The sequence below is a fragment of the Bombina bombina genome, chromosome 2 (assembly GCF_027579735.1).
Source record: "Bombina bombina isolate aBomBom1 chromosome 2, aBomBom1.pri, whole genome shotgun sequence".
In the NCBI taxonomy this organism is placed as follows: Eukaryota; Metazoa; Chordata; class Amphibia; order Anura; family Bombinatoridae; genus Bombina; species Bombina bombina.
The window spans coordinates 374,700,675-374,719,772 of record NC_069500.1 but is presented as its reverse complement, the minus strand read 5'-3'; the positions used below and the strand labels follow the sequence as shown (position 1 = coordinate 374,719,772).

Here is a 19,098-nt window from a genome sequence, read left to right as displayed (position 1 = left end):
CATCAATAGGGTTGCGTAACAGAGATTTTTTATTCCGCACTTCAAGTGTCAAGGGTTTTTTTCTAACACTCTCTCCCCATTGATGTCTATGGGGGAAAGCGTGCACAAGCACATCAAATCAGCATTTGAATTTTGTGCGGTATGGAGCTTAACGCCACTATATAGCACGAACAAGGAGGCTTTACAGTAACTCTTATGGCAGCGCTATGGAGGGTGACATAACGCAATTTTTTTGGCGTTAGTTTCACATCCTGTTTATCGCAAAACTCGTAATCTAGGCGACAGTGTTATTTGATACCCCATTTTAGAGCAAGCGAATATGGGGCTCATGCCCTTTTTATTAGTAGATGATAAGGTGAACAGAAACTTAGGGCTTGATTATGAGTGGATCGCTAAATATTGCTTGCATGCAATCAATTTTAGCGCTCCACTGAGTAATACCAGCACACGCTAATGTGCACTGGTATTACAAGTAAAGCACAATGCAAACGTGAGCTTGCATTCGCATTAATAGGAAGCATTATACTCACGAAAACATATGACTATATACAAATATATTTATTTGCTAATATGTGTATATACACATGTTAACACATAAATATATATGTATATAAGCATATACATACAGTGGGGCAAAAAAGTATTTAGTCAGCCACCAATTGTGCAAGTTCTCCCACTTAAGAAGATGAGAGAGGCCTGTAATTTTCATCATAGGTATACCTCAACTATGAGAGACAAAATGTGGAAAAAAATCCAGACAATCACATTGTCTGATTTGGAAAGAATTTATTTGCATATTATGGTGGAAAATAAGTATTTGGTCACCTACAAACAAGCAAGGTTTCTGGCTCTCACAGACCTGTATCTTCTTCTTTAAGAGGCTCCTCTGTCCTCCACTCATAACCTGTATTAATGGCACCTGTTGGAACTTGTTATCAGCATAAAAGACACCTGTCCATCTGTCCACAACCTCAAACAGTCACACTCCAAACTCCACTATGGTGAAGACCAAAGAGCTGTCGAAGGACACCAGAAACAAAATTGTAGACCTGCACCAGGCTGGGAAGACTGAATCTGCAATAGGCAAGCAGCTTGGTGTGAAGAAATCAACTGTGGGAGCAATAATTAGAAAATGGAAGACATACAAGACCACTGATAATCTCCCTCGCTCCACGCAAGATCTCACCCCGTGGGGTCAAAATGATCACAAGAACGGTGAGCAAACATCCCAGAACCACACGGGGGGACCTAGTGAATGACCTGTAGAGAGCTGGGACCAAAGTAACAAAGGCTACCATCAGTAACACACTACGCCGCCAGGGACTCAGATCCTGCAGTGCCAGACGTGTCCCCCTGCTTAAGCCAGTACATGTCCGGGCCCGTCTGAAGTATGCTAGAGAGCATTTGGATGATCCAGAAGTGGATTGGGAGAATACCATACCTCTGCAAAGGGAACAGGATGACTGATTTGTGTACGTGAAAGAATGAATAAGGCCATGTATCGTGAGATTTTGAGTGCAAACCTCCTTCCATCAGCAAGGGCATTGAAGATGAAACGTGGCTGGGTCTTTCAGCATGACAATGGTCCCAAACACACCGCATGGGCAATGAAGGAGTGGCTTCGTAAAAAGAAGCATTTCAAGGTCCTGGAGTGGCCTAGCCAGTCTCCAGATCTCAACCCCATAGAAAACCTTTGGAGGGAGTTGAAAGTCTGTGTTGCCCAGCGACAGCCCCAAAACATCACTGCTCTAGAGGAGATCTGCATGCAGGAATGGGCCAACATACCAGCAACAGTGTGTGACAACCTTGTGAAGACTTACAGAAACCGTTTGACCTCTGTCATTGCCAACAAAGGATATATAACAAAGAGATGAACTTTTGATATTGGCCAAATACTTATTTTCCACCATAATTTGCAAAAAAAAATTTTTCCAAATCAGACAATGTGATTGTCTGGATTTGTTTCCACATTTTGTCTCTCATAGTTGAGGTATACCTATGATTAAAATTACAGGCCTCTCTCATCTTCTTAAGTGGGAGAACTTGCACAATTGGTGGCTGACTAAATACTTTTTTGCCCTACTGTATCATTGCACCAGCAGTTCTGGTGAACTGCTGGTGCAATACCACCCCTGCAGATTTGCAACCAATTGGCCGCTAGCAGGGGGTGTCAATTAGCCTGATCGTACATGAGGCGGCGTATGAGTTAAGGAGCAGCGGTCTTAAGACCGCTGCTTCTTAACTCCTGTTTCCGGCTAGCCTGAAGGCTCGCGTGGAAACAAGGGGAACAGGGGCCATTCGGCCCTTGTTAAGTAGACCCCTAAGAAATGGAAAAAAAACATAATTTATGTAAGAATTTACCTGATAAATTCATTTATTTCATATTGGCAAGAGTCCATGAGCTAGTGACGTATGGGATATACAATCCTACCAGGAAGGGCAAAGTTTCCAAAACCTCAAAATGCCTATAAATACACCCCTCATCACACCCACAATTCAGTTTAATGAATAGCCAAGAAGTGGGGTGATAAAGAAAGGAGCAAAAAACATAAACAAAGGAATTTGAATAATTGTGCTTTATACAAAAAAATCATAACCACCATAAAAAGGGTGGGCCTCATGGACTCTTGCCAATATGAAAGAAATTAATTTATCAAGTCAATTCTTACATAAATGATGTTTTCTTTCATGTAATTGGCAAGAGTCCATGAGCTAGTGACGTATGGGATAGCAATACCCAAGATGTGGAACTCCACGCAAGAGTCACTAGAGAGGGAGGGATAAAAAATAAAGACTGCAAATTCCGCTGAAAAAATTAATCCACAACCCAAATCATAAGTTTTAATCTTATAATGAAAAAGAAAAAAACTGAAATTATAAGCAGAAGAATCAAACTGAAACAGCTGCCTGAAGAACTTTTCTACCAAAAACTGCTTCTGAAGAAGAAAAAACATAAAAATGGTAGAATTTAGTAAATGTATGCAAAGAAGACCAAGTTGCTGCTTTGCAAATCTGATTAACTGAAGCTTCATTCTTAAAAGCCCAGGAAGAGAAAATGACCTAGTAGAATGAGCTGTAATCCTCTGAGGCAGGGATTTACCCGACTCCAAATAAGCGTGATGAATCAAAAGCTTTAACCAAGATGCCAAAGAAATGGCAGAAGCCTTCTGACCTTTCCTAGAACCAGAAAAGATAACAAATATACAAGAAGTCTTCCTGAAAACTTTAGTAGCTTCAACATAATATTTCAAAGCTCTCACCACATCCAAAGAATGTAAAGATCTTTCCAAATAATTCTTAGAATTGGAACACAAAGAAGGGACAACAATTTACCTACTAATGTTGTTGGAATTTACAACTTTAGGTAAGAATTTAAATAAAGTCCGCAAAACTGCCTTATCCTGATTTAAAAATCAGAAAAGGAGACTCACAAGAAAGAGCAGATAATTCAGAAACTCTTCTAGCAGAAGAGATGGCCAAAAGAAACAACACTTTCCAAGAGAGCAATTTAATGTCCAAAGAATGCATAGGCTCATTAAGATTCCAAGGATGAGAGATTGATTTAATGACAGGCTTGATACGAACCAAAGCCTGTACAAAACAATGAATATCAGGGAGTTTAGCAATTTTTCTGTGGAATAAAACAGAAAGAGCAGAGATTTGTCCTTTCAAGGAACTCACAGACAAACCCTTATCCAAACCATCCTGAAGAAACTGTAAAATTCTAGGAATTCTAAAAGAATGCCAAGAGAATGTATGAGAACACCATGAAATGTAAGTCTTCCAAACTCAATAATAAATCTTTCTAGAAACAGATTTACGAGCCTGCAACATAGTATTAATCACTGAGTCAGAGAAACCTCTATGACTAAGCACTAAGTGTTCAATTTTCATACCTTCAAATTTAATGATTTGAGATCCTGATGGAAAAACGGACCTTGAGATAGAAGGTCTGGCCTTAGTGGAAGTGGCCATGGTTGGCAACTGGACATCCGAACAAGATTTGCATACCAAAACCTGTGAGCCCATGCTGGAGCCACCAGCAGCACAAATGATTGTTCCATGATGATCTTGGAAATCACTCTTGGAAGAAGAACTAAAGGCGGAAAGATATAGGCAGGTTGATAACTCCAAGGAAGTGTCAATGCATCCATTGCTTTCGCCTGAGGATCCCTGGACCTGGACAGGTACCTGGGAAGTTTCCTGTTTAGATGAGATGCCATCAGATCTATTTCTGGAAGACCCCACTTCTGAACAATTTGAAAAAACACATCTGGGTGAAGAGACCACTCTCCCAGATGTAAAGCTTGACGACTGAGATAATCCGCTTCCCAATTGTCTATACCTGGGATATGGACCGCAGAAATTAGACAGGAGCTGGATTCTGCCAAAACAAGTATCCGGGATACTTCTTTCATAGCCTGAGGACTGTGAGTCCCACCCTGATGATTGACATATGCCACAGTTGTGACATTGTCTGTCTGAAAACAAATAAACGTCTCTCCCTTCAATAGAGGCCAAAACTAAAGAGCTCTGAGAATCCAAAATGTTGATTGGTAATCTCGCCTCTTAAGATTTCCAAACCCCTTGTGCTGTCAGAGATCCCCAGACAGCTCCCCAACCTGAAAGACTCGCATCTATTGTGATCAAAGTCCAGGTTGGACGAACAAAAGAGGCCCTTTGAACTATACAATGGTGATCTAACCACCAAATCAGAGATAGTCGAACATTGGGATTTAAGGATATTAATTGTGATATCCTTCTATAATCCCTGCACCATTGGTTCAGCATACAAAGCTGAAAAGGTCTCATGTGAAAACGAGCAAAGGGGATTGCGTCCAATGCTGCAGTCATGAGACCTAAAACCTCCATGCACATAGCTACTGAAGGGAATGACTGAGACTGAAGGTTCCGACAGGCTGCAACCAATTTCAGACGTCTCTTGTCTGTTAGAGACAAAGTCATGGATATTGAATCTATTTGGAAACCTAAAAAGGTTACCTTTGTCTGAGGAATCAAATAACTTTTTGGTAAATTGATCCTCCAACCATGTCTTTGAAGAAACAACACTAGTTGATTTGTGTGAGATTCTGCAGAATGTAAAGACTGAGCAAGTACCAAGATATCATCCAAATAAGGAAACACTGCAATACCCCGCTCTCTGATTACAGAGAGTAGGGCACCGAGAACCTTTGAAAAGATCCTTGGAACTGTCGCTAGGCCAAAAGGAAGAGCAACAAATTGGTAATGCTTGTCTATAAAAGAGAATCTCAGGAACTGATAGTGATCTGGATGAATCGGAATATGAAGATATGCATCCTGTAAGTCTATTGTGGACATATAATGCCCTTGCTGAACAAGAGGCAGAAAAGTCCTTATAGTCACCATTTTGAATGTTGGTACTCTTACATAACGATTCAAGACTTTTAGATCCAGAACTGGTCTGAATGAATTTTCTTTCTTTGGGACAATGAACAGATTTGAATAAAACTCCAGACCCTCTTCCTGAAAAGGAACTGGCACGATTACCCCAGATAACTCCAGGTCTAAAACACACTTCAGGAAAGCCTGCGCTTTCTCTGGGTTCACTGGAATGCGTGAGAGAAAGAAACTTCTCACAGGCAGTCTTACTCTGAAACCTATTCTGTACCCCTGAGAGACAATGTTCTGAATCCAATGATTTTGGACTGAATTTATCCAAAGATCCTTGAAAAATTTTACTCTGCCCCCTACCAGCTGAGCTGGAATGAGGGCCGCACCTTCATGCGGACTTGGGGGCTGGTTTAGATCTCTTAAATGGCTTGGATTTATTCCAGATTGAGGAAGGCTTTCAATTGGAGACAGATTCCTTAGGGGAAGGACTAGGTTTCTGTTCCTTATTTTGTCGAAAGGAACGAAAACGGTTAGAAGCTTTAAATTTACCCTTAGATTTTTTATCCTGAGGCAAAAAAGCTCCCATATCCCAAGTGTCAGTTGAAATTATAGAATCCAACTGAGAACCAAATAATTTATTACCTTGGAAAGAAAGAGATAGCAATGTCTATTTAGAAGTCATATCAGCATTCCAAGATTTAAGCCATAAAGCTCTTCTAGCTAAAATAGCTAAAGACATATATCTAACATCAATTCTGATGATATAAAAAATGGCATCACAAATGAAATTATTAGCATGTTGAATTAATTTAACAATGCTATACACATCATGATCTGATACTTGTTGCGCTAACGTTTCCAACCAAAAAGTTGAGGCAGCTGCAACATCAGCCAAAGAAATAGCAGGCCTAAGAAGATGGCCTGAACATAAATAAGCTTTCCTTAGATAATATTCAAGCTTCCTATCTAAAGGATCTTTAAAAGAAGTACTATCTTCCATAGGAATAGTAGTACGTTTAGCAAGAGTAGAGATGGCCCCATCAACTTTGGGGATCTATTCCCAAAACTCCAATCTATCAGTAGGCAAAGGATACATTTTTTTTATACCTTGAAGAAGGAGTAAAATAAGTACCCAGTCTATTCCATTCCTTAGAAATCATATCTGAAATAGCACCAGGAACTGGAAAAACATCAGGAATAACTACATGAGGTTTATAAACCTAATTTAAATGCTTACTAGTTTTAGTATCAAGAGGACTAGTCTCCTCCATATCTAATGCAATTAACACTTCTTTTAATAAAGAACGAATAAACTCTATTTTAAATAAATAAGAGGATTTGTCAGTGTCAATATCTGAGGCAGGATCCTCTGAATCAGACAGATCCTCATCAGAGATAGATAAATCAGTATGTTGTCGTTCATTAGAAAATTCATCAACTCTTTGAGAAGTTTTAAAAGACCTTTTATGTTTACTAGAAGGCGGAATGGCAGACAAAGCCATCTGAATGGAATCAGAAATAAAATCTCTTAAATTTACAGGAATATCCTGAGCATTAGATGTTGATGGACCAGCAACATGTAATGAACTACTACTGATGGAAACATTCTCTGCATGTAAAAGTTTATCATGACAACTATTACAAACCACAGCTGGAGGAACAGTTACCACAAGTTTACAACAAATGCACTTATCTTTGGTAGAACAGATATCAGGCAGCAGGATTCCAGTAGTAGATTCTGAGACAGGATCAGATTGAGACATCTTGCAGTATGTAAAAGAAAAAACAACATATAAAGCAACATTATCAATTTCCTTATATGACAGTTTCAGGAATGGGAAAAAATGCAAACAGAATAGGCCTCTGACATAGAAAAAAAGACCAGAGGCAAAAGGAATGAGGTCTTAAATAATGAAAAAATGTTTGGCGCCAAGTATGACGCACCACAAACTAAAAAAACTTTTTTTGCGCCAAAAACGTCCGGAACGAAACTCGAGCGTCATAGATGATGCAACCTCGTAAAAAGACTCGGCGCCAACAAAGACGCCGGAAATGACGAATTTGCATCAACAAACGTAATTTTTGCGCCAAAAAGTCTCGCGCCAAGAATGACGCAATAAATTATAGCATTTTGCGCTCTCGCGAACCTAATACAGCTCGCAATTTATAAAGAGTCAATTTGAAAACCTCAGGTAAGAATTTTTTATTTTATTTTTTTATATCATTTCCCAGATATAAAAACTGACAGTCTGCAAAAAGGAAAAATACAGATAAACCTGAATCATGGCAAATATAAGTACAAATATATTTAGAACTTTATATATAAAGTGCCAAACCATAGCTAAGAGTGTCTTAAGTAAATGAGACATACTTACCAAAAGACACCCATCCACATATAGCAGATAGCCAAACCAGTACTGAAACGAAAATCAGTAGAGGTAATTGTATATAAGAGTATATCGTTGATCTGAAAAGGGAGGTAGGAGATGAATCTCAACGACCGATAACAGAGAACATATGAAATAGATCCCCGTTAGGAAGACCATTGTATTCAATAGGTGATACTCCCTTCACATCCCTCTGACATTCACTGTACTTTGAGAGGAACCGGGCTTCAACATGCTGAGAAGCGCATATCAACGTAGAAATCTAGCACAAACTTACTTCACCACCTCCATAGGAGGCAAAGTTTGTAAAACTGAATTGTGGGTTTGGTGAGGGGTGTATTTATAGGCATTTTGAGGTTTGGGGAACTTTGCCCCTCCTGGTAGGATTGTATATCCCATACGTAACTAGCTCATGGACTCTTGCCAATTACATGAAAGAAAAATATTTTTTCTATTTTTCTAATTCATATGGTGGAGATTTGGGGGTATTTCTGCAAACTAAAACCTAGATTACAATTGGAGCATAATCATTTGTGCATTATATTGTTATTGGTCTCATTCAAAGTATAACACACTATATGTTACTAGAAGAGGATGCTTAAAATGTTATCTACTAAAACATTTTAATACAGCTGAACTTTTTTTAAGAATTGTAATACGAGTGCAAAAATAGAACAAGTATATCGACTGCTCTCAAACTATGTTAACGCAAAAGAGCTTAATGTGTTTGTGCTCCTCTTGTAATCTAGCCCTAAATGTACTTTCTGAAAGTACATACAGGTAGCTTGAGGAAAAAATGCTATACAGTTTTTATAAGTCATAAAAAAAGTAATTGAAATATATTCTTAAAGGGATATAAAACAGTATGAACTTATATAAGTTTCTAAATATATAATGCAGCCAAAGCTTACTTGCAAAACGGTTTATATTTAAACCTCCATTAACCCCTTTAATTCAGGCATAGTGTTTTTTGCAGCAAGCTCCCTCCTGGGTGTTTCATTATATGGAACGTGCTATCTAAGCCATAACTTCAGCAGAATGCACTTGTGCATATGCACAATAGGGGCACAGTCAAATGACACATGACTAAAGCAGTGCACAGTATAACGCTGAAGCTTTCAAAAAGCATATGACTATCCCCAACAAGGATAAAAAGCAAGCCTCTTGGCAATAAACAATAGCATTACCTGCTGTGCCTCCTTAACCCCCCTTCCTTACTTGCATAAGTAATTATCCTCACATACACACTTTGTTACATGATACCATAAGGTTTGGAGTAGGACATTGATAAAGGGGGTGGAGCGTGCTACAATTGGCAACACTAAAGTGTAAGTCATTTTACAGATTTTTGGAAATGTTATTAAAATACTTATAAACTTTTTTTACACACTGTTTAACCTCAGCTGATCCTTTTATAATATGCACATAACTCAAAATGTTTTATGGCACTTTAAGTGTGCAAAAGATAAAAAAAAAAACAGAATCACAAAAAGGAGTGAGAAATGTTTCAGCAGTTAAGTTGAGATATAACTGAAATATTGAAAAACAATTTTAATGAACTAACTGTCATTTTTACATGCTTTACTGCTTTTATGGAATGTCTTTGATCCAGCATTCAGTGTTCTTGATGCTTTCTCTCACAATAGTGTTTAGTGATTACTTAAATGTATCACCATTAAAGTTGTACATTGAGGGGCTGATTCATGAAAGTGTGAGCGGACATGATACAATGTAGTGTATCATGTCCGCCGACATCGATAAATGCTGAACTGCTTGTGCAATACCGCCCCCTGCAGATTTGCTAGCAGGGGGTGTCAATCAGCCCGAACATATAAGATTGGGCGGATTGATGTCCGCAGCCTCAGAGCAGATGGACAAATTATGGAGCAGCGGTCTTTAGACCGCTGCTTCATAACTGCTGTTTCTGGCGAGTCTGAAGGATCGCGCAGATACAGGGGCATCAAGCTCCATTCGGAGCTTGATAATTCGGCCCCTGAGAATCTAAGGGCCAGTCCATTTGGAAATGTTCCCTGTGAGCTGTTATGTGAATAACAGTAGATATGTTTCAGCAGTGATGTAAAAAAACAATAGCTAACACAATTGGTGGACACAACCTTAGATAAATATAAAGAAAAAAAAATAAGAAAAAAGCAAATCCTAATCAAACTGCAAACTGTTATTCTCCCAATCTGACTTGCTCATATATAATTTATCTTGTACTGTATTGGGAGTGAACTCATGGCATATTCCAGCCTTTGCAAAGATACACTCTGAAGTTAAAAAGGCTTTTTACATTGAGATAACTTAATAACCAGCAATTTGAAGCCTGGAGAGTTTTTTTATTCCTTTCTGTACTTAAATATTACTTTAAGTACAAAATGAGTCCCCAAGCAACATATTACTTATCACACGGCACTATTTGGTACTGCAAAACTAGGAACACAATGTTCAAAGTCATTTTCTGAAATTACAGTGTTTACAAAATCCAAAATATTAGATACAGAGAATTACTCAGCTGGCCCAATAGTTTAACAGCTACAGGGAGAAGAACAAGGGAGTCTGACCATTTTTCTGAAATGACAGTGGCTTGTGGCAGATGCTGTGAAAGAAAACAGGATCACTGTATGTTTCTTATGTAACCTCCATTAGGTAAAACATTCTTCATAGGAATGAATAATGTATAATACAACTGATTAGTTAAGATAGCAATACCATGGTACAATATATGGCTGTCTTTTAAGCTTGGGAGTACAAAATAATTTTTAGGGTGTGGGCAAAAAATGCTCATAATATAATATTGATGTAGACAAAGAAATAGAATATACAGGGGCCGAATTATAAATCTCCGAATGGCTGAAGGCTCGCCGGAAACAGAAGTCATGAAGCAGCGTCCTAAAGACCGTTGCTCCATAACTTGTCCGACTGCTCTGAGGCGGCAGACAGAAATAAACCCGATCGAATACGATCGGGTTGATTGACACCCCATGCTAGCGGCCTATTGGCCGCGAATCTGCAGGGGGCGGTATTGCACAAGCAGTTCTGGTGAACTGTTTGTGCAATGATAAATGCACATTGTATCATGACCGCTTGCACTTTGATAAATATGCCCCATAGAGTTATAGAATTATAAGGCTTTTAAATTAAGTATCTAGTAAGTTAAATTATGACCCACAAATTAGACCTTTCTTCTTAATAGATTATATATACAGGTAGCCCTCAGTTTACGCCGGGGTTAGGTTCCAGAAGGAATGGTTGTAAATCGAAACCATTGTAAATTGAAACCCAGTTTATAATGTAAGTCAACGGGAAGTGAGGGAGTTAGGTTCCAGGCTCCTCTCAAAACTGGCATAAGTAACACCTAATACATTATTTTTAAAGCTTTGAAATGAAGACTTTAAATGCTAAACAGCATTATAAATCTAATAAAATAATCACAAAGCTCAGAATTTATAATTAAACTAAGTTAAATGAACAAAAACATTTGCTAAACAGCATTATACACCTAATAAAATAATCACACAACACAGACTTTACTTGCATTTTTCTGCAAACAGTTCTTTCTATGCATTCCAACCCGGACTGATTTATAGACAGGAAGATCTTGTTCCTTTGCAAGCTGCTCGATAGTTCAGGTCTGGTTAAACTGATTAATTTCAGCTTGCTTGGCTTGCATATCTTTGCTGCAATACAAGCGGACAGCTCCACCTAGTGGCTATTTTAATCAATGCACTGCTTCTCAATGCTTTTCAATAGCAGTCACATGACTGAAAAAAAGGTTGTTATTCTGTAACAGTGCAAATTGAACCCTTGTAAACCGAGGGCCACCTGTACATAGAAATATCTCTAAATAGAACATTTTCTTCTTTAGAATGTAAAATAAACCTAACTACCTTCGGGTTAGCGAAGTTGGTCTAACACGGTGTCAGGTTAGCATGTGAGCGATGTTAGTTTTTTTTTCAGTTTTGACGCTCCATTGAAGTCTATGGGGAGAAGAAGTTAGCGTGGTGTTTGCTCAAGCAAAAGTACTAAATAGCACACCACTTCTAATCTGGCCCTTTATATGGGATATGAGTGTAAGTCCTTTTAAATAAATATTTAATGGCCTCCCTCAAATGTTGTTATTGTCCACCTTACCAACATACATTCTATGGACACCCCTATTAATTATTGAGTGCTTTAGCCACACCCATTACTAACAGGTGCATAAAATCCAGCACATATCAATGAAATCTCCACAGACAAACATTAGTATAGTTCATTAAGTTTCTGCCTAGTAGATCTTCCCCAGTCAACTGTAAGTGCTTTTATTGTGAAGTGGGAGTATCTAGGAGCAACAGCCCATCTGTAAAATGGCTGACCATGGAAACTCACATGGTGCTTAAAAAACTCCTATTATCTGTTGCACTACTCACTACAAAGTTCAAACTGCCTCTGAAAACAACATGAGCACAAGAACTGTTGGCAGGTGCTTCATGAAATGGGTTTCCATGGCCAAGCAGTTGTATACAAGTCTCACAACAACATGCGCAATTCCAAGCGTCGGCTGGAGTGATATAAAGCATACCACCATTGAACTCTGGAGTAGTGGAAATGTGTTCTCTGGAGTGAAAAATCACACTTCTCTATCTGGCAGTATAATGGAGGAATCTTGGGTTGGTAGATGCCAGGAGAATGCTACCTTCTGCAATGCATAAAGCCTACTGTAAGGTTTAGTGGATACAAAATAATGGTCTGGGGGTGTTTTTCAGGGTTTGGGCTAGGCCCCTAAGTTCCAGTGAAGGGTCTTCTTGATGCTACAGGATACAAAAACCTTTTGGATAATTGGGTGCTTCCAACTTTGTGGCAACAGTTTGTTGAAGGCTCTTTTCTGTCCCAGCATGACTGTGCCTCTCTGCACAAAGTGAGGTCCATAAAAATATGGCTTGACGAGTTTGGTGTAGAAAAACTCTTTTGGCTGAATGGGCACACATTCTTTCAGACCCACTCCAAACTTTTGTGGAAAGTCTTCCCAGAAGAGTTGTGTCTGTAATAGCTACAAATGGGGGCAGCTCCATATTAATGCCAATGGTTTTGGAATGGGATGTCTAACAAGCTCATTTAGGTGTGATGGTCAGGTATCCACATGCTTTTGGACTTACAGTATACTTCAAGCTTAAAGGCCTTGAAGGCTACAGGTGAACACTGTCACACAACATACACAGAAGAATTAGATAATTAGATATTCACTGTAATCGAGAAAAGCAAACACAAAAACAACAATATATACTTTCTGGGAAGTGAATACATTAGTTCTAGGCATATTTCAAGAAGGTATTAGCTTGTCTTCTTGTAATCTGCCTTAAAGGGACATTAAAGGGCCTGTCTAGTGGGAAAAAAACATGTTCTAATTAATTATAAATTAAAACATGTCATTTTTTAAATTTGACTGGTCCTTTAAACACATACCATGGCATCTATTTATCAAGACGTCAACTGCAAAAACGCTGGAATTCCGCAGTGTATTTGTGGTGAGCCTGATTCACCTTAGTTATCAAACCCTACAGACCGGCAAAAGTAGAATTTATTGACGTAACATATGATCCGACACAGATCGATGCTTACGTCACTCCAGATGTTCCGAATGCAAGTTTGGCACAATCTGACTACTTTTGCTAGTTATCAAATAACTAGCAGGTATGCTCGGCACTTTTCCGGCCCAGCATACCTGGTTTTCAATCCGCCTCCCTGGAGGCCGCGGATACCATAGGCATCAATGGGAGTCTGAAAGCAGCGAAAGCTTATGTTCGCTGCTGCCCAATATCCCATTGATTCCTATGGTAATGTCTACACCTAACACCCTAACATGTACCCCGAGTCTAAACACCCCTAATCTGCCCCCCCCATACACCGCCGCCACCTACATTATACTTATTAACCCCTAAACCGCCGCTCCCGGACCCCGCCGCAGCTAAATAAACTTTTCAACCCCTAAACCGCCACTCCCGGAGTCCACCGCAACTAAATAAAGTGTTTAACCCCTAAACCACTGCTCCCGGAGCCCACCGCCACCTACATTATATTTATTAACCCCTAATCTGCCCCCCCCTACACCGCCGCCACCTACATTATATTTATTAACCCCTAATCTGCCCCCCCCACACCACCGACACCTACATTACACCGCCGACACCTACATTATATTTATTAACCCCTAATCTGCCCCCCCTACACCGCTGCCACTATATTAAATGTATTAACCCCTAAACCTAAGTCTAACCCTAACCCTAACACCCCGTAACTTAAATATAATTTAAATAAATCTAAATAAATTATTCCTATTTAAAACTAAATACTTACCTATAAAATAAACCCTAAGCTAGCTACAATATAACTAATAGTTACATTGTAGCTATCTTAGGATTTATTTTTATTTTACAGGCAACTTTGTATTTATTTTAACTAGCTACAATAGTTATTAAATAGTTATTAACTATTTATTAACTACCTAGTTAAAATAAATACAAAAGTACCTGTAAAATAAAACCTAACCTAAGTTATAATTACACCTAAAACTACACTATAATTAAATGAATTACCTACATTAACTACAATTAAATAAAATTAAATAAAATTATCTAAAGTACAAAAAACCCCCACTAAATTACAGAAAATAATAAAATAATTACAAGATTTTTAAACTAATTACACCTAATCTAATCCCCCTAACAAAATAAAAAAGCCCCCCAAAATAAAAAAGCCCTACCCTACGCTAAATTAGGTCATTGCCTCAAAAGTAATCAGCTCTTTTACCTGAAAAAAAGTACAATACCTCCCTCCAACATTAAAACCCACCACCCACACACCCAACCCTACTCTAAAACCCACCCAATCCCCCCTTAATAAAACCTAACACTAACCCCTTGAAGATCACCCTACCTTGAGAAGTCTTCACCAAACCGGGCCGAAGTCCTCAACGAAGCCGGGCGAAGTCATCCTCCAGAAGGGCAGAAGTCTTCATCCAAGCCGGGCAGAAGAGGTCCTCCAGACGGGCAGAAGACTTCATCCAGACGTTATCTTCTATCTTCATCCATCCGGCGCGGAGCGGCTCCATCTTCAAGACATCCGACGCGAAGCATTCTCTTCCATTGACGGGGGATTGTAGCTAGTTAAAATAAATACAAATTTGCCTGTAAAATAAAAATAAATCTTAAGATAGCTACAATGTAACTATTAGTTATATTGTAGCTATCTTAGGGTTTATTTTATAGGTAAGTATGTCGTTTTAAATAGGAATAATTTAATTAGATTTATTTAAATTCTATTTAAGTTAGGGGTTGTTAGGGGTTAATACATTTAATATAGTGGGGGCGGTGTAGGGGGGGGCAGATTAGGGGTTGATAAATATAATGTAGGTGGCGGTGGGCTCCGGGAGCCGCGGTTTAGGGGTTAAACACTTTATTTAGTTGTGCCGGGGTCCGGGAGCGGCAGGATAGGGTTTAATAACTTTATGTAGGTGGCGGCGGTATAGGGGCAGAAGATTAGGGGTTAATATGTATAATGTAGATGGCGGTGAGCTCTGGGAGCGGCGGTTTAGGTGTTAATACATTTATTAGAGTTGCTGTGGGCTCTGGGAGCGGCGGTTTAGGGGTTAATAACTTTATTTAGGTGCGGTGGGGTCCGGGAGCACTGTTAAAAACAGTACGCTGCTCATCGCCCCGTAGTTGGTGCGCTGCTTTTTCACAGCTTTTTTGGTAATTTTGGAGAATGTATTCAGGTCCGCGGCAGCAATGTTAGGCGATCTTAGGCAAGCGTATTGGTGCCGCCGAATGCAAGAAAGTCGACACTTTGATAAATAGATGCCCATATCTCATAATGTAAGTACTGCTTTGTAGAATAAATGTTTTAAAATAATTTGAGACAGTCATAGGGGCATATTTATCAAGGTCTGGCGGACCTGATCTGACACTGCGGATCAGGTCCACCAGACCTCGATGTATACGGCGAGCAATATGCTCACCGTATTCAGCATTGCACCAGCAGCTCACAAGAGCTGCTGGTGCAACACCGCCCCCTGCAGACTCGCGGCCAATAGGCCACCAGCAGGGGGGTGTCAATCAACCCGATCGTACTCGATCGGGTTGTATTGTGGTGATGTCTGTCCGCCTGCTCAGAGCAGGCGGACAGGTTATGGAGCAGCGGTCTTTGTGACCGCTGCTTCATAACTGCTGTTTCTGGCGAGCCTGCAGGCTGGGACTGGTAAACAATCACATCCCTCGGCAGCACGCTGCATAGCGGACATCTCGAATAGACCGGTAGGAGACACTGCCAGCTACCATCATAAGGTAAATCCTCCATAACAACATTCCATATCAACCATAGGTCTGTGCTTCATTATAAGACCTCTCAAACATTGCCTTAAAAGTGCAGCAATCAGCTAAATACCAGAGTTGAGTATAAATCTGACAATGTAAATTATACTCCTACAGCACACCATTTGTAGATATGAAAGGAGCCGGAATATTTGAATACATTCATACCTGCTTGATGTACTCAAGCTCACTTTTTCTAACTCAGTACACAATTAACCCTTTGACGTTATACACACACCTTAAAGCTACATGAGGTATTGTCACTTCAAACACTACTAATCCTGCAGATTCACTTTCGCCCAAGATTAGCAAGCTAATAACCAAGCTTGATTCTAACTTGCACAGCATTAGCCTGTTGCTATATAGTCTGAAAAACTGTCAAAACAGCAAATATTTCAACCAGTGTCTGTAAACACTTTCTTTCATACCTAAAAAAGTAATATACAAGAGGTTGCAGGAGCAACCACACTCTCCCAAACCACTCCGGACCCTACAAAAACTGAATCACTTACTTCTACTTTTATTTCACAGAAAAAAAATCAGACATTGCAAACCTTCCCTCCAAGGTGGACTTTGATTAATTAAAAATGCTTATTAAAACAGAACTGACCCTAGAGTGGCTCTCTGCCCGCTGACTATCCCACCCCCCCCCCCTTATCCCTGACCTAACTCTCTTTGTATGTACAGATATACTTTATAGATGCGTCTACCTCAGGACTGAGATCTCTCCCGCCTTTGAAAACTAATTCATTATGCTAGCTTTGTATTATTTTTGAGGGTTTCAGAGTGGACACCCTGGTATTCTACTTACAAAGTTAGTTAATATTGAGGGTCAAAAGATATGTTTGTTTATTCTAGGACTTTCATGTGGAAATGTAGCTCCACTTACATACTCAAGATGCTAGACTCCCACCTCATTAGACATATAAGTTAGGTCAGGCTGTGGAGTATATAGATACTGTTATTCCCTCATGGGGGTTCTAATATTGGTCTCTGTGTATATAAGACTTCCAGGCTGTAAGGCCCAAATTTTATAACTGTTAAGTGTTGGAGACTATAGTTCCTTATACTGTAGAGAAGATAGTTATTTATTTTTGTACCTGGAGACCTTTCATTTACCATCATTCTCCACTCCTTATAGACGGTAAGGCTTGCTGATATCCCATAGGTACACAGTATTTTCTAATGACTCCCATCTATATATAAGCTTTACTTTTCCTTATGAGATGTCTACAACGATACCTGATTTAAATAACTCTGGTCTATATGGATTACATGAATATTCCCTACTATAAGTTTCTTTTAGTTTATTAAGTCTTATAACTCTGTATATGAGCGATCATACTATTGCAGGTTTACCACTCAACTAACTTGGGCATTTTGATTATATATATATTTAAGTTTATTGTTCATTATGCAAACACATCTTTATGACTTTCATTACAATTTACAGGCACCTATTTCGGGCGTTCATCACATTGATCACTATACATGCAGAAGTGGTCCATATTAGTCTCTAGTTATGTTATAATTATAAGGGGCACGTTTGACTATCTTATTCAGTAACAGTCTCCCTAATGCCGGCTCATAGGGGATAAATCATACTTGCACTTAGTCACACACTTAACCCATGTATATATAGCTAGCACTTCTGTGTTTAAGATAGATATTTGTGTATGCAAACTTATCTATTGCATATTATGTTTGTGACAACCCAGGTACTGGTTTAGTGCCCCTATCTATTATGCCTATAGTTAGTGCCTAAAAGAAGGTCCTAATTTATTAACTAGACAAACGGTTATTGTTTTTATTGATGTATGTATCTTGAACTTGTATTTTTATACTAAGAAGGCGCCTAAGTGTTATACTGTAATACCACTTTTCACTTGTAATTTGTACTATTAGTGTTAGATATTATTTATATTTCTACCTCTAGGCACACCACCTATTCCCTTCTTGGCTGCTTCACTGTTTTGATTTAGAAGGCTCAGCCCCCCCTTCTTATACCCTACAACTCAGAGCGGCTCTTTGCCCGCTGATTTCCTCCTCTCCCCCTTTATATATATATTCATCATAAGGTCCAGAAGAGGCCTTTCTATAGACTACCATATATGTTTAATCCCTATGATCATATGACCCACAAGTGGTTAGCTCAGTAGTCACACCGATAAGCTAATATTACTACAAAATAGAGGATTTAGAAGCTCATGTCACCTACTGTTTTAATCACTAACTTCAATATAATTTGTTTGTATATTTTATATGTTTTTGTGCCTAAAATTGTAACACTTGTGACTATCTTTATCTATTGTACTGTTTGAAAATCCTCAATAAAAAAAATTATTTAAAAAAAAACAAAACAAAAAAAACAGAACTGACATCCATAAGAAAGGAGATTACAGAAGTGGGCAACCGAGTAGGGGACCTGGAGGAGACACAAGATGTTATGAATAACAACTTATTCAACTGGATTCAATAACAACTCATACTAATATTCACGACTCACAGATAGCTGCTCTACAGGACAAATTAGACGACCTAGACAACAGAAACAGAATAAATTATTTGAGAATCAGGGGCATTCTTGAAACAGTTAGCGGTCCTGAGCTGGAGCTATATGTCCAGGATCTCTTCCCCCATCTTAAGGATAGTCCTAAAGAAGTGACAATTGAACTTGATATAATTCACAGACCAATCAGACCTCCTTCTGCACCACCAAGGGACATGATCCTTAGATTTTTGAGGTACAGAGATAGAGAAGAAATATGGACCAAAGCGAGACAGCAACACAAAATCTCTTACCTGGATTATTCTCTTCAAATATACATGGATCTCAGTCCCAACACTATACAAAAAAAGGAAAGAAGTGCAATTCATCACCAAAACTCTTCAGAATAAATGTATTAAATACAGATGGGGCTTTCCCTTTAGTCTAAATATCACCCATGAAGGAACCACTTTTGTTTATAAAAATCCACAGGACTTGGATA

At 39.0% G+C, this 19,098-nt stretch overlaps 1 protein-coding gene across 1 annotated transcript in view; it reads right to left on the bottom strand.

Moving 5' to 3' along the window:
- The window catches only part of TMEM132B (transmembrane protein 132B), an 847,178-nt gene that overhangs the window by 601,085 nt on the left and 226,995 nt on the right, over positions 1-19,098 (bottom strand). The window lies entirely within an intron of this gene.